This window comes from Triticum aestivum, chromosome 4D (assembly GCF_018294505.1).
Source record: "Triticum aestivum cultivar Chinese Spring chromosome 4D, IWGSC CS RefSeq v2.1, whole genome shotgun sequence".
Taxonomy (NCBI): domain Eukaryota; kingdom Viridiplantae; phylum Streptophyta; class Magnoliopsida; order Poales; family Poaceae; genus Triticum; species Triticum aestivum.
The window spans coordinates 163,899,202-163,906,560 of NC_057805.1; positions in this window are offsets into that span (position 1 = coordinate 163,899,202).

Below are 7,359 nucleotides of genomic sequence, written 5' to 3' on the forward strand. Positions count from 1 at the left end.
GTTGCTCCTCTCGTTAGCTTCGGTTTCGTTCCGGGGTTGTGAGGATTCGTTCGACTACATCCGTTTGTCTTCTTCATGGACTCGTTCTTCTTCCTTGCGGGATCTCAGGCAAGATGACCACCCCTCGAAATCACTTCTATCTTTGCTTTGCTAGTTGCTCGTTCTATTGCCATGCTGCGCTACCTACCACTTGCTATATCATGCCTCCCATACTGCCATGTCAGCCCCTAACCTTTTCACCCTTCCTAGCAAACCGTTGTTTGGCTATGTTACCGCTTTGCTCAGCCCCTTCTTATAGCGTTGCTAGTTGCAGGTGAAGATGAAGATTGCTCCATGTTGGATTATGTTTATGTTGGGATATCACAATATCTCTTATCTTAATTAATGCATCTATATACTTGGTAAAGGGTGGAAGGCTCGGGCTTATGCCTGGTGTTTTGTTCCACTCTTGCCGCCCTAGTTTCCGTCATACCGGTGTTATGTTCCTTGATTTTGCGTTCCTTACGCGGTTGGGTGATTTATGGGACCCCCTTGACAGTTCGCCTTGAATAAAACTCCTCCAGCAAGGCCCAACCTTGGTTTTACCATTCGCCTACCTAAGCCGTTTACCCTTGGGTTCTGCAGACTCAAGGGTCATCTTTATTTACCCCCCCCCCCCCGGGGCAGTTCTCCTTTGAGTGTTGGTCCAAACCGAGCGATGTCCGGCACCCCCTGGGCAACCAGGGTCTATGCCAACCTGGCGTCTTGCTCATCCGGTGTGCCCTGAGAATGAGATATGTGCAGCTCCTATCGGGATTTGTCGGCACATCCGGGCGGCTTTGCTGGTCTTGTTTTACCATTGTCGAAATGTCTTGTAAACCGGGATTCCGATACTGATCGGGTCTTCCTGGGAGAAGGTTTATCCTTCATTGACCGTGAGAGCTTATGATGGGCTAAGTTGGGACACCCCTGCAGGGTATAAACTTTCGAGAGCCGTGCCCGCGGTTATGTGGCAGATGGGAATTTGTTAATGTCCGGTTGTAGAGAACTTGACACTCGACTTAATTAAAATACATCAACCGCGTGTGTAGCAGTGATGGTCTCTTCTCGGCGGAGTCCGGGAAGTGAACACAGCTTTCGGGTTATGTTTGACGTAAGTAGGAGTTCAGGATCACTTCTTGATCATTGCTAGCTCCACGACCGTTCCGTTGCTTCTCTTCTCGCTCTTATTTGCTTATGTTAGCCACCATATATGCTAGTGCTTGCTGCAGCTCCACCTCATTACCCCATCTTTTCCTTTAAGCTTAAATAGTCTTGATCTCGCGGGTGTGAGATATCTGAGTCCTCGTGACTCACAGATACTTCCAAAAGATTTGCAGGTGCCGATGATACCAGTGCAGGTGACGCAACCGAGCTCAAGTGGGAGCTCGATGAAGATCTTGTCCGTTGTGTTGTTTCTTTTCTTGTTGATCAGTAGTGGAGCCCAGTTGGGATCATCAGGGATCTAGGAGTTAGGTTGTCTTCTTTTCTTTTGGTTCCGTAGTCGGACCTATATGTGTATCTTGAATGATGTATGATTTTATTATGTATTGTGTGAAGTGGCGATTGTAAGCCAACTCTTTATCCAATTCTTGTTCATTACATGGGATTGTGTGAAGATGACCCTTCTTGCGACAAAACCACAATGCGGTTATGCCTCTAAGTCGTGCCTCGACACGTGGGAGATATAGCCGCATCGTGGGCGTTACATTCTTGCATGGTACCTGCTACCTCTTGAGCACTGCGTTGGTTTTTCCTTGAAGAGGAAAGGGTGATGCAGCAAAGTAGCGTAAGTATTTCCCTCAGTTTTTGGGAACCAAGGTATCAATCCAGTAGGAGGCTACGCGCGAGTCCCTCGTACCTGCACAAAACAAATAACTCCTCGCTACCAACGCGATAAGGGTTTGTCAATCCCTTCATGGTCACTTACTAGAGTGAGATCTGATAGATATGATAGGATAATATTTTCGGTATTTTTATGAAAAGATGCAAAGTAAAATAAAAGTCAAGTAAAAGCAAAAGAAATAACTGTTGGAAGATTAATATGATGAAGATAGACCCGGGGGCCATAGGTTTCACTAGTGCCTTCTCTCAAGAGCATAAGTATTTTACGGTGGGTGAACGAATTACTGTTCAGCAATTGACAGAACTGAGCATAGTTATGAGAATATCTAGGTATGATCATGTATATAGGCATCATGTCCGAGACAAGTAGACCGACTCCTGCCTGCATCTACTACTATTACTCCACTCATCGACCGCTATCCAGCATGCATCTAGAGTATTAAGTTCATGAAAACAGAGTAACGCCTTAAGCAAGATGACATGATGTAGAGGGATAAATTCATGCAATACGATAAAAACCCCATCTTGTTATCCTCGATGGCAACAATACAATACGTGCCTTGCGGCCCCTACTGTCACTGGGAAAGGACACCGCAAGATTGAACCCAAAGCTAAGCACTTCTCCTATTGCAAGAAAGATCAATGTAGTAGGCCAAACCAAACTGATAATTCGAGGAGACTTGCAAAGATAACCAATCATACATAAAAGAATTCAGAGAAGATTCAAATATTGTTCATAGATAATCTTGATCATAAACCCACAATTCATCGGTCTCAACAAACACACCGCAAAAAGAAGATTAAATCGATTAGATCTCCACGAGAGAGGGGGAGAACATTGTATTGAGATCCAAAAAGAGAGAAGAAGCCATCTAGCTACTAACTATGGACCTGAAGGTCTGAGGTAAACTACTCACACTTCATCGGAGAGGCTATGGTGTTGATGTAGAAGCCCTTCGTGATGGATGCCCCCTCCGGCGGAGCTCCGGAACATGCCCCAAGATGGGATCTCGTGGGTACAGAAGGTTGCGGCGGTGGAATTAGGTTTTTGGCTCCGTATCTGATCGTTTGGGGGTATGTAGGTATATATAGGAGGAAGAAGTACGTCGGTGGAGCATCGTGGGGCCCACGAGGGTGGAGGGCACGCCCTGGGGGGTGGGCGCGCCCCCCTACCTCGTGGCCTCCTGGAAGCTTCTCTTACGTAGGGTCCAAGTCTCCTGGATCTTGTTTGTTCCAAAAATCACGTTCCCGAAGGTTTCATTCCGTTTGGACTCCGTTTGATATTCTTTTTTCTGCGAAACTCTGAAATAGGCAAAAAGACAGCAATTCTGGGCCAGGCCTCCGGTTAATAGGTTAGTCCCAAAAATAATATAAAAGTGAATAATAAAGCCCAATATTGTCCAAAATAGTAGATAATACAACATGGACCAATCAAAAATTATAGATACGTTGGAGACGTATCAGTACCTAAGCATGCAACCAAGGACACAAATTTGAATTTTCAACCAATTTACATGCATTAGAGCATATGCCTGTATTTCAAATTTGAATTATGCACATAAATGCATTGAAACTCAATTAATGTATAAAAATAACCAAACGAATGGCGAAAAATTCCAAAATTTAACACAACACTCCTGTTGTTCTATGTTGACACTAGAGAAAAAATTGAAATCAAGAAGAGGCAACGGATATCGTTTCGTCCAGAAAGGTGAAACGTTCCCTACCGTAACCACAAGGCTTGTTGGGAGAAGCTCTGGTTTGTGAGAAGCTTATACCCCAACCTGCCCCAAATGGGACAATATTTTTACCACTGCATGTTGATACCGTTCCATGATAGCATGTCAATTTTCATGAATTTCAGACGAGTTTTCGATTTCCTAAAATTTTAAAACCATGTATCTCAATGTTAGCGGGCGAGCGACAATGGCAAAGGTGTTTGACTTCCCATTTCTTGCATGGGACCTAAGGTTGCAACCAAGGACACGCATTTGATTTTTCAACCCGTTTATATGCACTGGAGCATGTGCATGTAGTTCAATTTTGAATTATGAATATAAACACATAAAAAACTCAGTTAATGTATGAAAATGTCGAAGCAAACCACGAAAAATCCCAAAATATGACACAACACTCCTGTTGTTCTACATTGACACTAGAAATGCTTTGAAAGCAAGAAGAGGCAACGGATATCGTTTCGTCCACAAAGGTGACACATTTCCATACCGGAACCATGAGGCTTCTTGTGAGAAGCTCTGGTTTGTGAGAAGCTTATACCATAACCTACCCCAAATGGGACAATATTTTTTATCCCAGCATGTTGATGTCATTCCATGATAGCATGCCAAGGTTCATGAATTTCAGACGAGTTTTGGATTTACTAGAATTACAAAAGCAAGCACCTCAACGTTTGTGGGAGAGCCACGGTGTTGTTGTGTTTGAAATTCATCCCCATTTCTTAAATGGGACATAAGCATCAACCCATGAACACATATATCATTTTACAACCTAGTGCACAGGAGCATGTGCATGTAGTTTAATTTTGAATTGTGCACCTAAAATGCCTAGAAAACCAAGTTAATGTATAAAAAATGTCCAAACGAACCCTGAATAATTTCGATTTTTTTGACGACACACCTATAGTTGTAGATAAAAGTTCTAGCAATTCAAACACCTTCCTTTGTAGCTGTGACCCCATTATATAATTCAAATCAAGACGAAAAATCAAGTAGATCGCACACGGTTTATTATCACCAACCGTGTGAGATGCATCACAAAATGTCTTGGAGCACAGTCAGAGTATATTATGCATACGACTTATGGGAGAAGGTGCGTCGGCTGCAATCCATAGCCAGCATGTCAAGCACACTAGCTCGCTCCCCAAATATCATTTCACTGCTCAATCATCGCCGGTGAAAAATCGGGACGTGAACCCGCTTCGTGAGGGCAACCTCTGCGGCCCACTCCGGCGGGAGAGCAGCCGGAGCCGCCAGGCGCGTGCTAATAAGCTTCGTGAGCGTGGCCGCAATCTACGGCCGGGCGGCCAAGGCAGCCCAAACGGCCGCTGTTGCTTCTCAGGTGGCGGCAGCAACATCTGCCCCGGGGATAGGAACTGACGAGAGTGGCACAACAGTTGTCCGTTCCGCAGCGGTGGCCTTAGCCCTGATGGAGGCCGCCCATGACCATGTCGAGGCCACCGACGCCCAGCTAATGGCGGTCACCGCACAAATTGAACGAAGCTTCTCCGACAATGGTCAGCAAGCCATGACAGAAGAGTTGGCAATCGCCGAGAGCGTTCGAGTAGCCGTCCATTCCTGCACGGCATACCTTGCCATGACGGAGTCCGCCCAAGCCAGATCGCGGCCGCCCACGCCCAGCTCGTGGCGGCCTATTCCAAATATATGGCGGATGCGGATGGTGAGATGCTTGCCGAGTATGGTGCGATGGATGGCATGGAGCCCCTTCCCCATGAGATCGTCGGGCGCGAGCTGGACATGGAGGAGGCGGTGGAGATCGACGAGCACCAGTCGTAGTAGTACTCTTTGTTTTGTTTAATTAAGAGCGTTGGTCTTTAATTTGTTAAGGTAATGTTTAGGTCAACTAGCTCTGTTTAATCACTGAAATTGCTCGATTAAGAAGTGTGGGTGTGATGTAGTCTCCTTTGTGTACCCAAATTATGCAATGACGTGGATGACCACTGTAACCAGGGAAATTCGAACAAGAAAATTCACGTTAAAACTCATCACACATGGGATAAGCTATATGAATCGCTTGTGATGTTCACATACCGTACACAGTGCTGAATAAGGGACCATGTCTGATGACACTTTGCGCGCCAGTTTTTTTGCTAAACCGATTCAAAAAATTTGGCTTCCGTGGAAATATCTACCTCCCCGCCCCTCCCCCTTACCAGAAGCCGCATTTCCCCTGTTTCCACCTTCCTTTCCAAGTTGAAACCTACACTCCTTGCTTGTAGTGTCGCCTCCTCGGCGGCGACCCTCCTTCACGCTGCTCGGCCTTGTCTATCCAGGCAGGTAATCCACACCCGACCCCCATCCTCCTCCTCCTTCCACATCCCACATGCCCCGACCGTCGGTGCGACACCTTCCACCCAAATCACCGACCCCTCCACCAAATAAGAGCCACTCTAAGCCATGGTACACGTAGTACATCCAGGAGCTCAAGGAGCATTTGGCAGCAGAGAAGCAAATCGCGGCCACACGCGGAAGAGGTCATGATGGCTGCCATTCGTGCCAACCCCCAGATCTTGGAGGAGCACCTCGCCGTCGAGGCCACCGTCGATGCCTCGCACACCGACGCCACGACGCGGTTGGCTGTTGTGACGCCCCCAATTCAATCGTACACTAATCATACACGCAAATGTGTACGATGAAGATCAGGGACTCACGGGAAGATATCACTCTCGGTGTCAAAACCGGCGGATCTTGGGTAGGGGGTCCCAAACTGTGCGTCTAAAGCCGATGGTAACAGGAGGCGGGGGACACAATGTTTACCTAGGTTCGGTCCCTCTCGATGGAGGTAATACCCTACTTCCTGCTTGATTGATCTTGATGATATGAGTATTAGAAGAGTTGATCTACCACGAGATCGTAGAGGCTAAACCCTAGAAGCTAGCCTATGATTATGATTGTTGTCGTCCTACGGACTAAACCCTCCGGTGTATATAGACACCGGAAGGGGCTAGGGTTAGACAGAGTCGGTTACAAGGGAGGAGATCTACATATCTGAATTGCCAAGCTTGCCTTCCACGCAAAGGGGAGTCCCATCCGGACACGGGACGAAGTCTTCAATCTCGTATCTTCATATTCCAACAGTCTGGCCAAAGTATATAGTCCGGCTGTCCGAGGACCCCCTAATCCAGGACTCCCTCAGTAGCCCCTGAACCGGGCTTCAATGACGATGAGTCCGGCGCGCAGATTGTCTTCGGCATTGCAAGGCGGGTTCCTCCTCCAAATACTCCATAGAAGATTTTGAACACAAGGATCGTGTCCGGCTCTGCAAAACAAATTCCACATACCACCGTAGAGAGTATAATATTCCACGAATCCAATCTGCTGACAACTGTTCATAACATGATGTCCTGCCGTGGTTCGGTCATTACGAACCCTTTTTCCCAGTCTGCCACTGCATGTGTTGCGAGGCGGTTTTCTTGGCACGTCTTGTCGAAGCAGAGATCGTGTCCCCTTATCACGGGATTCTCATCAATACGGGTGTGGGTAACCCAATCGTGCCTGCTGGTATGACTCCTCGATTTTAGGCAAGTTCCAAACGGCCACGCGGAGGACGCTTGATATTCACCCTCTTTATAAAGGGGCCAAGGCCTGCCCTTTTCTTCTCGCGCTCGATCCTTCCCTTCCCCACCTCGAATTCCAACACCCAAGGCTCAGGCTAAGCGCTTCGGACCTTCAATCATGTCCGGATCCAACCTTCAAGGCCGGTGGATGGCCTCCTCTGTCACAGAGGAGGACATCAAGA